This window comes from Tupaia chinensis, unplaced genomic scaffold (genome assembly GCF_000334495.1).
Source record: "Tupaia chinensis unplaced genomic scaffold, TupChi_1.0 Scaffold000238_1, whole genome shotgun sequence".
Classification (NCBI taxonomy): Eukaryota; Metazoa; Chordata; class Mammalia; order Scandentia; family Tupaiidae; genus Tupaia; species Tupaia belangeri.
The window spans coordinates 6,518,859-6,532,465 of NW_006159716.1; the positions used below are offsets into that span (position 1 = coordinate 6,518,859).

Sequence of the window (13,607 nt, forward strand, 5' to 3'; positions counted from 1 at the left end):
GTGCATGCCCCAAACCCTTGAGAGGATAAGGGAGAAGGGCTTGTGGTGTGGCCTTCTTCCCTGGGGGGGAATTTCTCTCTCTCTCTGTGATGTGCACTCTCATTCTCTCTCTGTTGAGCACACATGCCCTATTGCAAAAAAAAAAAAAAAAAGTCAGTATTTTATACTTACAGCACAGCTCAATTTGTATTAACCACCTTTCTGCCCGTAAATAGGCAGCTATGGCTACTGACGACGTTATTTGATATTGCAGTTATAGAATGTAGAGCCAGAAGCAAGGGTTAAATCTAGTGCTGACGTTTTCTTTGGTAGCCTTCAGGCCAGAGGCATGAGGGTAAAAGATAAAGGAAAATGAAGCAAGGACAAGTGTGAGGCAGCACCTAATCATGCTGACCACACCTGACAGCCACTACAGGACATGAAGCAGGTTAGATAGTTCAGCAGACTTGGCTCCTTCCTGCCCATCTTTTCTTTACCACAAACTTCCTCCTTCTCCTTGTCAGTTGTTAAGAAAGCCGTATGATAGGAATTGGCAGGTGGCATGGTGGTTGAAGCGCTGGACTCCTACATGACGGACCGTGGTTCGAGTCCTGAACCTGGTGGCTTTCTCTCTTGTGTCTCTCTCTCTCTGTCTCTAGTCAAATTAAATAATAATAATTAATAATAATAATAAATTAAATACATCTTGAAAAGAAAAGAAAGCAGTATGACATTTATCCAAGTCCTCAAGTGGAAGGGCAACTCAGGATGGAATAAAGAGAAAATTGGAGGAAGTTAAAGTCATAGAAAATTCTAGACTTGAATCCAGTTCGTTGACTGAACTTTTTGACTCTGGTTTTCTTTTTCCCCAGTTTAGTTTTCATACTGTAGCTAATGTTCTTGCTAAATGCGACCTGATTCTGTCATTTCCGTGTTTCAGCACCTCCAGTAACTCCCCGTTGTTTTCAGGACAAAGTTCAACATTCCCCTCATTCAGAGTTTTACTTGATTTGGCCCTGCCTATAGTTCTGGCTTATCTCAACCACCTTCCTCCCATCTTGAATGCTATATGGATTAGTTGTCTCTTGCTGTATAATACATTGCCCCAAACATAGTGACTTTTAACAACAATCAGCGTTTATTATCTCAGTTTCTGTGGGTTTGGAATTTGAGAGTAGCTTAGTGGTGGCTCCAGCTCGAGGTCTCTGTCTTAGTCCATTTGGGCTACTATAACAAATACCATAAATGGGACAGCTTATAAATGACAGAAATGTATTTATCACAGTTGTGGAAGCTAGGAAACCCAGACTGGAGTGCTAGCTGATTTCTGTCCAGTGAGGGCTCATTTACTGATTCATAGGTGGTGCCTTCTAGCAGTGTCTTCACATGGTAGAAGGGGCAACGGCCTCCCTCAGGTCTCTTTTATAAAGGCACTAATCCATCTCAGAGATGGATTCCTACTCATGGTTTAATTGTGTCCCGAATACTCCAACTCATAATACCATTACTCTGGGGGTTATAATAAACTTCAACATAGGAATTTCGAGGGGACTTAAGCAGTCAGACCACAGCGGTCTCTTCTATGATTATAGTCAAGATGTCAGCCATGGTTGTAGTTATCTGAACATCTTGACTAGGCTTGAGAAATTGACTTTTAAAGGTGGCCCATTTGCATGGGTGTCAAGGTGACACTGGCTGTTAGCACAGGCTTCAGTGCCTCTCTGTATGGCTTCAATAGAGGACTGCTGGAGTGTCCTTACAGCCTAAGGTGGCTATTTTACCCTAGAGAAAAGTGATCCAAGAGAGAGCAAGGCAGAAGCCACATGTTCTGTTTCTGTTTTTGTTTTTTTTCCCCAATTAGCTTTGAAAGTCACACATTGTCATTTCCACAGTATTCTATTAGTCTGTCCTCTGTAACCAATAGGATATCGGCATGGAAAAGAACTACGTAGAACCTGTGTAACAGCAGACAGCCACTGGGAACCAGATTGAAGACTGGCTACCACTGCATGATACTTCTGTGGTATTTCTTTGAGTCTTCCTGGCATGCCCTGATTGGTCTCTGGCATTCCTACATACTGTTCTCTCTTACCACTAAATAATTTCCTCTTTTGTTTTTCTTTTCCTTGCTTATCTTTCTTACTCCAGTTTATTGGTCAAGTTTCAGTTAGAATGCCTCTTACTGTAAGAAGCATTCTTCTTACTAGTATAATCTATATTTCTTGTCCCACCACCACCCAAGTACCCTGTTCTATGCTATCAGAGTACCCTGTTTTTCTCCTACTAGAGCACTTACCACATTTTACTATAGTTGCCTGTTTCCCAGCTTGTTTTCCCCACTAGACTCAGAGTTCATGAAGCAGGGAACACATCTTTCTGGTTCATTGTCATGTCCCCAATACCTAGCACAGTGCTTGGCAACACATACAAGTTCTCAGTTAATCATTGATGGTTGGAAATTTGAAGAAAGGGATGAGTGGATGGGTGGATGAATGATTGAGCAGACATCATATCTTTTATACCAGACTCCGAGTGCCTAGAGAACAGAGAGTAGGAGTTTGCATTTCTGTATCCCCAGAGTATTACATAATACGCAACGGATAATAGGCCGCTAATAAATATCCCTTTCTCCTTTTCTTTATCCCTATTCCCCCCGCCCACCAGTGGAATAAAGATTTCAAAAGACTTAACATTTCTGAGTCTTTCATTAGAGGTAGATCTGATTATTTATAAAACTTTGCCTCAAATTACCTCTCTTTTTTTTTTCTTTTTTTGAGAGTTTTTTTCGCTATAGGGCGCGTGCGCTCGCCAGACAGAGAGAGACATAGAGACAGAAAGCGAGAAATCACCCCCCAGGGGGAATGGTCACACCGCGATCCCTTCTCCTCCATTCTCCTCTCGGGATCTTGGGCACGCATGCACACATGCCCAGCGTGAGTTCTAAGCCACTAGGTCCGAAGCGCGAACCGCGGTCGACTATGTGGGAGTCCAGCGACATAGCCATTACGCTAACTGCTGGTTCGCACCTCTCTCTTTTTGTGTGTGGGAGGTGTTATTTCTCGAGACAGAGAGAAACACATGCACACATACATACACACACAAATACACACACACACACACACACACACACACACACACAGAGGTACCCTCAGGGTCTTGCCACATTGTAATCCTTTCTCCAACCTTCCAGCCACCAGGATCACCCTGCATCTGAACTTAGGCTTTCCACATGGCTCTAGTGGCACTCAGTGGCACTCTACTGCCCACATCACTCTTGCTGGGCCTTGATTACTACTACTTTTTTTTTCTTTTTTAAATTGCCTTAGGGCAAATGTACTTGCCAGAGAGAGCAAGTACATGGAAGAACAATCATATGTGGTCACATTGCAATCCTTTTTCCTCCGTTCCTCCATCCCATCAGGATCTGGGGACACACCTGTACATACTCCAGCATTTTTTTTCCAAGCAACTGGGGCCAGGATTCAAACCACAGTAAGTCATGTGGGGTCTAGCTCCAAATGCACAATGCTTAACAACCATAGGGATGGCCCCTTTAATTACCTCTTATTGCCAGATATTGCTTTTATGCCCCTATAAGTCAGCATTGTAATAAGATTTCAGATCACTTGTGAGGAGAGTGTTTACTAACACTTGCAGGAGTCATTCAGGCTTAAGCAAGTACCTGGACCATGGAAGGTGTTTTGTGACTGATTTGTGAATAAATCCAACATATCAATAAGTGCTTTTCACTGAGTAAATATAGTGAGGCTACAGATTGTATAAGATGTGAATAGTGGGAACCAGTAGTTAGCGTAATGGTATGTCGCTGGACTCCCACGTAGTCGACCGCGGTTTGCGTCCTGGACCCGGTGGCTTAAAACTCACGCCAGGCGCGTGTGCGTGTGTGCCCAAGATTCCGAGAGGAGACTGGAGGAGAAGGGATTGCGGCGTGGCCATCCCCTCTAGGGGGTGATTTCTCGCTTTCTGTTTCTATGTCTCTGTCTCTCTGGAGAGTGCACATGCCCTATAGCGAAAACCTCTCAAAAAAAAAAAAACGATGTGAATAGTTTTTCTTAGCTCTTGATTTCGTTAACATAAGACATTTCTTACTGACATATATGTTGAATAAGTTGATTTTGGTTTTGGATTTCAAATTTAGAAGAAGAAAATATACCTACTATGGTGACTTTGTTTTTAAGGCCAATTCTCTTCTACTGCTCTGCTGTCTAGAAAGGCAGCAAGTGAAAGGGTTCTGGTCAACAGTGTCAGTCCTGCCTCTTCCCCTCAGAATGTACAGAACCCAGGGGTCCGTTAGCAAGGACCCTGTGGCATGAAAGCAGTAACTTTAAATGTGCTGCTCCGTTCCTCCACTCTTCTCATTCCCTTTACAAATCATTGTCTTATTTTGTACTTTTCTTATTTTTATGCTTTATAAGTTAACTATACATTCATTTTGTTTTGTTTTGTTTTGCTTTTATAGTCTCCTTAGAGGTTTATTGGAAGGATATAGGCTTTGGAATTAATCAAAATTGCATTCAGGTCCTGACTGCCACTTCTTACTGCCTGTGTGTCTTTGGACAAGTTATTTTATAATATAGGTCTGAATCTTATTTATTTTGTTTGTTTTTTAGTATGTAACATGAGATCAAATTGACCCCTTTATGATTGTCATCAGGCTGAATTCCATATCTTAGGTAAAGTGCCTAACATTGTTGTTGACATATAATAGACACTCAGTCAACAGTAGGTGATAACCTCCTTTTCTAGGCTGTTTTTCCTAGCTTGAAAAGAGATTTTTTTATGTGTCTGGTGGTATCACATTGCCCCGGAAATGAGTGACCTATCCATTAGGGCAGAGGATTCCCTCGGCAGTCTGACAAGGTTCATGGGTGCTCTCTTCTCCACTTCACCCCCCAACTCACCAAAGTAGTGTGGTCTGAATGTATTGTGCTTTCTTTGTGTGTCTTTGCTGTCTTTATTTTTTTTCATTGACTTTTTTCCTCTGGTTCTGTTTATCTCTCCTTCTCTTTGATGATTGACATTTTTCATCCTGCTTGCTTCCTCTTGCTAGTATCCCTGATGCTATAGAATCTAGATTCTGGGAGAGGGACCCTTGTCCTGAGAAGACTTTGCTCCAGATCTCATAGCTGGGATTAGTCACTCTGAGGTTTGCTTGGTACTCGGCCAGAAAGTAGGTGTTTGGATGACGTGTCCTTTTTCACTCCATGAGATCTTCAAAGAGATCTATCTGGGAGGTATGTGATGGGCCTCACAAATAGACTGTCTAGGGTATCCAAATCTTGAGTTGAGTGGCTTATGAAAACAGGTCCATGTCAAAAGTGATGAATAGTTTTTGTGGATTTTGAGCAAGTTGCCAATCGATCAGCCGCTGTTTAATGAGAGAAAGGCACTGTAAGAGGAGCAGGAGCCCAGCTGCCTGTTCAGGAGCCACCTGCCTTTTCTCTTTACTTCATTTTCTTGCTAATGAAGGAACCAATTGGTTTAGAGCGATCAATGCTGACCTATTAGGATCAGACATTGTTTTGGCATTGCCAAGGCAATTAAATTCAGCAGGGTGAGGATTAGAGAGGGAAAGGCTGTTGAAGAGAGACAGAGAAAAAAACAAGTGACTTTTTATTCAGAAACCACCACTCTGGTGTTAGAGGTATAAAAAGGATTAGTTTAAAAAGAATCATTAGAGCATTTTCTTTCTTGGTAAAATAATCAGATTTGTTGACATTAGTTTTTAGATTTAGGGAGAAGGAAGTTCTGCTTCCCTAATCCAATGTTAGGTTTATACCTTTATTATTTTCTTCCATCTTTGAAAACTGTGACTCATCCAGAAAACCTTCTCTAAGCAACCATGGATCATGTAATAGGTACTGTGATCGTAAGTACTAGATTTTCCAAACCAGCTCTAATTTAAATTATTCTGGCCCCTCATCATTCCAGTAACAGATGATGGGATGCAGAAGTTGTTAACCAGACTATCACTGAAGACTTGATAAAGAGCATAGTATGTGAAACCTTTGAGAGTAGGCTTCTCAGGCTAATGAATCATCTTGCATATACTGTTCCTTGTCATTTCTTCTCTGTGCATGGTGCCTTCTACTTAGATGCTCAGTAAATATTTGAGTAAACTGACTGGTAAACTAATAAGGGGATGGTTCTTTAAAAATGAGTGAGATTGGGACCAGCAGTTGGCGTAAGGGCTATGTTGATGGACTCCCATGTAGTTGACTGCGGTTTGAGTCCCAGACCCAGTGGCTTAAACTCACGCTGGGGGTGTGTGTACAAGATTCCCAGAGGAGAATGGAGGAGAAAGGATTGTGGCATGGCCATCTCCCCTGGGGGGTGATTTCTTGCTTTCTGTCTCTCTGTCTTCCTTTGTCCTTCTGGTGAGCGCACATGCCCTATGTCAAAAACCTCTTTTTTAAAAAAATGAGTAGGATTGGAGCCAGCAGATAGAGTAGTGGTTACATCCCTGGAGTCCCACATGGTCAACTGTGACTTGAGTTCCAGATCGGTGCCTTGAAAAATCTGGCCGGGCACAGTGTGCATGCATGCCCAAGACCCCAGGAGGAGAATAGAGGCAAAGGGATCGCAGTGTGGCCATCCTCCGTGGGGAGTGACTTCTTACTTTTCCTCACAGTCTCTGTTTCTCCAACAAGTTCACGTGCGCTATAACAAAAACCTAAAAAAAAAAAAAAAGAAAAAAAGTAAATAAATAGAACCAGGGGGATTTGAAGATGTGGCATTCCAAGGGTAGGGAAACAAGAACAAGCATATAAAAACAAAAATGATAGAGCAAGTGATGGTGCCCACAGGTGCTTTCTATAGTGGAAGGTGCTTACCAAAGCAGGAGTTCCCAGACTCTTGGATTTCACAGACTAGTGAAATTTCCAACATAATTTTGGTCAGTAAAGATGTTGTTGTCACTTTTTGTTCCGTAATACCAAAATATACAGTAGATATACATTTCAGCAATGAAGGAACAGTTCTTTTACATTGCTTGTATTTTGCTAGACTTAAAAAAATTCAATGTAGTTTTCTGTTCTGTACTAAAGAGAGCTGTTTATACAAGCACAGGTCCTGGCCAGCAATGCCTTGGTCCTTATATGGTACCTCCCTCCGAGCTGTCAGTAAGGTTGATTTCATGGACTGCTGATGGTGTGCCAGGGAAGTGACTGAAGCATTGCTGCTGCTCCGTCTTTGCACCAGAGTGGAGCCATGAGTCAGCTTAAGCAGTGGGTTCGTGTAGGTGAGACCATACACGTTCTTCAGAGTTGTGTAGCATCCGTGATTAGGAGGTGGTGTCTGAATGTCCAGGCCTGGTTGGTCTTTGATTCTCTCATTGGTTCCTCATGCTTTTCATCTTGATTTGTCATTGTCTATGGATATTCTTATCTACTCATCCAAGAGGAATTAAATATTATGAACAGGAGCTATTGTTTCTTCAGATTGTTCTCTGGGGCTTTTATTGGATAGCTTCCTCCTGAAATTGCCAGAGATCTTTCTCTCATTAGTCTCACAACTTTCTTTAAAGAGAAGGATTTTTTGTTGTTGTTGTTGCTATAGAGTATGTAAGCTCACCAGAGAGAGAGAGAAAGACAGAGAGACAGAAAGCGAGAAATCACGCCCCAGGGGGATGGCCACGCCGCAATCCCTTCTCCTCCATTTTCCTCTTGAGATCTTGGGCATGCAAGCATACATGCCTCGCATGATTATTATTTTTTTTGAGAGGTTTTTGCTATAGGGCGTGTGCGTTCACCAGACAGACAGAGAGAGACAGAGAGACAGAAAGCGAGAAATCACGCCCCAGGGGGATGGCCACGCCGCAATCCCTTCTTCTCCATTTTCCTCTTGGGATCTTGGGCATGCACACACACGCGCCCAGCGTGAATTTAAGCCACTAGGTTCGCGATGCAAACTGCGGTCGACTACATGGGAGTCCAGCGACATAGCCATTATGCTAACTGCTGGTCCCTGCCTGGCATGATTTTTTAAGCCTCTGGGTCCAGGACTTGAACCATGGTCGATGACATAGGAGTCCAGTGATGTAACCACTATACCCTCACACCTTATTTTTTTTTTTAAAGAATTATTTTATTTTAACTTTTATTTATTATTATTTTCCAGTTTGACCAGAGAGAGAGAGAGAGAGAGAGAGAGAGAGAGAGAGAGAGAGAGAGAAGGAAAGTGAGAAATAAAGCCATCAACTTGAACCATTGTTGGCCATGTGGGAGACCAGTGCCTTAACTACCATGCCACCTGCTAGCCTCCCCCACAGCGTTCTTGAGCATGTGCCCATTACTGAAGAAATTTTGTTTGTGAAAAGATGATCAACTTTATTAGTCATCATGGAAATGCAAATCATGATTATATTGAGATACTAAGTCACACCCTATAGAATAGCTAGAATCAAACATTCTGAGGGGCCAGATGGTGGCGTAGCAGTAAAATGCAGCACTCTGTAAGGCTTTCTTACATGGGAAGGTTTCTAGTTCAAGGTTGGAGTCCTCCCTGAGCATGCCCATGATCCAGCGCTGGTTGAAGGCTAGGGTTAGATCTTGGTGTCTGTTGGGCATTCTCTCTATATCTCTCTCTGTATCTCTCCCTCCATGAATAAATAAAAGAAAGTCTGGGCCAGCATGTGGCCTTGTGGTTGAGGCGATTGAATCCTACATGGCTGATTGCCTGTTTCAAATCCCAGACCTGGCAGCTTGAAAAACACACCAGGCATGCATACATGCCCAAAATCCCAAAAGGAGGCAGGAACAGAGGAGGAGGGATTGACTGCAGTGTGACCATTCCCTGTGGAGAGTGTTTCCTCACTTTTCCTTTCTGTCCTCCTCTGGCAATCTGGCAAGTACATGCACTCTCTGACAAACAAAGAGACAGACAGAGAGAGAGAGAAAGAGAGAGAAGTCTGGTAGCAAGTGTTGGCGGGGATATGGAGAAATAAGAACTTTCATGAACTACTGGTGGGACTTTAAAAATGGTAGTTACTTTAGAAACTGTCTGTCTCATAGAGTTACTGTTTTACTTAGCAATGTTATCTCTAGGTATATGCTTAAGTAAAATAGAAACATGTGTCCACACAAAAACTTGAACATGAATATTCTTAGCAACGTTATTCATAATAATCAAAAGGCAGAAACAATTCCGATGTCCATCAGCTGATGAATGGATAAATAAAGTGTGGTGTATTCATACCATGGAACATTATTCAGCCATTAAAAGGAATAAAGTACTAATGAATGCAGCAGCATGGATAAATCTTGACAGCATTCATGCTAAGTCAAAGAAGTCAGTCACAACAGATTACATGTTATATGAATTCATTATATGAAATATTCGGAATTGGTTTATTTGTAGAGACAGAAAGTAGATTAGTTGTAGTTTAGGACTGGGGAGTGGAAGGTGGTAACTAAAGAATACAGATCAGTTTCTCAGATGATGAAAATGTTTTAAAATTGTACTGATGATTGTATAGTTCTGAAAATATACACAGACCATTCACTTGTATACGTTAAGTGAGTGCGTGATATGGCATATAACTATCTTATTGAAGTTGTTGCAAAAGGGCTATGCATGGGTGCCAGATCCCACATAGCTGGCCTTGGTTTGCTGGTCTCTGGCAGCATGACAAGTATCCTGACATGTGTACATGCATCCCCAGGATCTTGATGGGATGGATAAATGGGAGAAAAAGGATAGTGGCATGGCCATGCCTCCCTGAGGGAGTGTGGTCTCTGTCTTTCTCTCTTTAGCTTCATATGTGCACCTGATGATGATTGAAAAAAAGGTGTCACAAAGAAGTTTTTGAGTGAGATCCCCTGATATAAGTACATTTATTCATTTAGAAATACGTGTACTCCTATTATGTACATGAACCATGCCCCATAATATAGTGTTTAATCACTGTACATTGGAAAATGGATTCCACATAGCCAACCACAGTTCAAATCCTGGGTCCAGTTGCTTGGGATACTTTGCGGGTGCCTGTGCATGCATCCCATATCCTGACAGATTGGCAAAATGGAGATGAAAGGACTGACCATGTTGCTTTGGGTGGGAAGGTGCATTGCTCATTTGCTCTCTCTCTCTTTCTGGCAGAAAAAAATTAGACATTTAAAAGGGATACAATATAAGTAACAGTAATAGAAATGTAGTATTTTCTCTTTATAGTCAAAGAATCAGAATCTTACTAACCCCAGGAGTATGTACACCCCATTTTAAAAGCCACTTCTTTTGACCACCTGATAGAGACTAACGTGAGATAAGCCTATGTAGGAAGACTAGGTTTGCCAAGTCCGTAGAGCTTGATACAGTTGTGCTGTTGAAATCTCTGAAGGTGTCTCTATATCTCAAGAAGAATGAAAGCCTCCTGTGTTCTTGTAGCCCAGTGCACTCTGAGTTATATGACAGCACCAGCAGAAAGATATTTCTATTCACTTTACTGTACCATCAGAAAGAAGTTTGAGTGGCATAAAATGACAATCAATGATGGCCCCATAACCTCATATTTCATAATTACTACCAAAATATATTCAATATGTATGTGGGACTGTACAGAGAGAGAAAGGAAAAAAATCCTATTCCCAGCTGCATGACATAAAGCTGTGTTTTTATTAAGAGCTTTGACTGACAATATAAATCATAAATCACCAACATGAAGTTGAGACACCAGAAGCCAAAGAGAAAATATAGCCTATAGAATGTACCAAACTGGTATAGTTTAATATTCATAGTGCCCAGAATTTGAAGATAATTATAAAACAAATTAATATATCTGTTTTTTAATTCAATATTTTCTTTCTTCAAGCAAATTAGTCTTCTTGATCCTTTGTGCAATTTCTCATGGCAGCTGACAGTAATCACTTAGGATATTTATGCGTTTGAGTGATTGGTTTCTGAAAAAGGTAGTGAATAATTAGAGCACATTTTTCATAAAATCTTTGTATACTATAAAGTCACTGAGAAGCACGGTCCGTTGTGAATGAATGTTCCACCCAGCGACATCGGTATGGGGTTGTGTGTGTAGAGTGCAGGTGTTTCATGCATGTTTATTCGTGGTGATCATGATGCTGAAGCATTAAAGGGAGTGTTTTGAAATTTTCTGGCTCTCTCTGAAATGTATGAGGAACATGGTATTGCATTTGTTTGTTTTTGGTGCAGTGATGTATCATTAACGATTTATTGTGGTGTATTAAACCATGAAACAGACCATGTCTTGAGCATATTTCTCTGGCAGACAGAGGTGCACATTTTATGTATTGAGTTAAAGGAAATGAAACCTTACCAGCAAGGGTAAGTGGAAAGAATTTTGGCTCTAGATATAATATATATCTTTACAACATGGTGAAAAAAAGTTAAAAAGATTCTTTATTAAATCCTCACCTCTTTTAATTAATTTCTGTGCTATAAATTATCACAGATTTCCTGCTAGTTAATGACAGTTAAAAGATCAAATGGGGAGTTTGGTACATCACATAGTCCTAAAAATAAATTATTATTGTACTATTGTCATTTCCCTTCTTTTCTTAAAAAGCTCTTTTGCTAAAAAAAATCTATGGTTATACAAAACTCAGGTTTCTTTCTGGAGTAAGGGTAAGACAATACATCATAAAAGATAATCTGTTAACCTCTTTAAAAATGTAGCTTTTATGATGACATTTTAACATTTCAGAAGTCAGGAAGGTTTAACTTTAAGTTCTGGTTTAAATGACCTTCAGAATTTTTGGTATTAGTATTCATTAGAAATGGAATCATTTCAAGTGAGAGTTGAGAAGCAGAATATATATTTTTATACGTATACAAACAACTACTAGCCAAAGGATTGATGGAGACACGCTGTTTCCAATACACTTCATTTGAAAAAGGCCATATTGAATCTGTAAGCACACTAAATTCAGGTGATATGTTCCTTTCAGTCAATATGAACTCTAGTAACACTGTGAGGAGATGAAGCTAATTCACCTGTGCAGAAAATTCACAAATAGCTCGCCCTTCCAAGGCGTCTTTGTCCCCTCTCTTCAGAGAAAAACAGAGAGCTGTAAAACTGATCATTGTAGAAGCCTAAGTAGACTAATTCTAACCACTTATACAGGTACTAAGCTGTAGTCTTCCTTCTTTCTTCTTTTAAACACAAACAAAACAGCCTCCAACGTAGGAGAGCTGATGCTACCGTCACCGTGAAAGCAAAACAGGAGAAGGACCTCAGTACCGACATGATGGTCTGGCTCCAGCCAATTAAACTGAACTTCAGAGTTGTTTCACTAAAGCAGTCTTTTTGTCAGGGGTAGTTAACATGGGAAACATTTTCTTGGCACAAAGTGCACATCCGAACATTTAAATCCAGATATGCTAACAGATGTCTCTTGAGTAAGAGCATCATAAAACCAGATTTCACTTGAGTGAGGAAAATACTTTTTCCATCATTTTTTATTTTTCACTTGGAGATTAGATTTCACTTTAGATGACAGCCCTATGGACTGTGATTAGAAAGGGTATCTGAAAAGGTAGATCGGTACATCCTGTCAGTGCGAGGTGAGCACCTGCACTTCAAAGGGAAGTGATGCTACCTCGCTCTGAGGACGTGGAATGCTAATGAAACATGTCATTATTTTTCTCTCCGTGGTTTTCATGCTTCTTCACCACAAATGTCTGACACACTGTGAATTTGCTCTTCTCCTTTATGATCGTGCATGAATGTGTTTGGCATCCAGGCTAGGCCTATCCCCAAGAATTTAGTGGAATAGCTTATCTATTGGCTGATTCTCCTCTGGGCACAGATGGAACAAAAAGAAGGATACACTTTTAGGAGAGTTCTCTCAAATCCATATGTTAGATTTTGTAGCCATCACTCATCGTCTTTGTCACACTGACCAGATGCCAACTGCCGAATAATGTGTATTAGATACATGATCACTTCATATGGCCTGTTCTATACCCCCTGCTTACAAATATGTAAAGATTTTTATTCAGAAATGTGATAGTAGTTGAAAAAGAAACATGATTTAATTATTTAATTTCAAGTGCCTAGGGAGGCAAATTCTGAAGGTTAGGTTTTTAAATACATTCTTGTTTGTTCTATCTGGAAGTACCCTATTTTACTCCACAATACACATTTTGGCCAAATGGAAAATTCACACCAAAAAATATCACCAACATAGAGTGGATATTTTGGGAAATGAGAGTAAATTGGTAAGTATATCCCAAATATAACATTAGAATTATTAATATAATTATAGTAAAATTATAATTATACTAATCACAATTTTAAAATTCAACCTTACAAAGCAGGAACCAGAATTATCAGCATTATTACCTGCTAAATTGGTTCTGTAATAATATTGGATTGTTGAGAAACTCATGGCACTTTTTTTTTTTGGAGAGGTTTTTGCTGTCGGGCACATGCACTTGCCAGACAGACAGAGAGAGAGAGAGACAGAAAGTGAGAAATCAACCCCTAACTCAGGGGGAAATAGCTTATCTATTGGCTGATTCTCCTCTGGGCACAGATGGAACAAAAAGAAGGATACACTTTTAGGAGAGTTCTCTCAAATCCATATGTTAGATTTTGTAGCCATCACTCATCGTCTTTGTCACACTGACCAGATGCC

At 40.6% G+C, this 13,607-nt stretch overlaps 1 protein-coding gene and 1 pseudogene across 1 annotated transcript in view; both read left to right on the plus strand.

Moving 5' to 3' along the window:
* Positions 1–13,607, plus strand: part of BTBD9 (BTB domain containing 9) — a 431,835-nt gene that overhangs the window by 198,475 nt on the left and 219,753 nt on the right. The gene's annotated exons all lie outside the window — the stretch shown is intronic.
* The window catches only part of LOC102497652 (cyclin-dependent kinase 1-like), a 44,963-nt pseudogene that overhangs the window by 20,084 nt on the left and 11,272 nt on the right, over positions 1–13,607 (plus strand).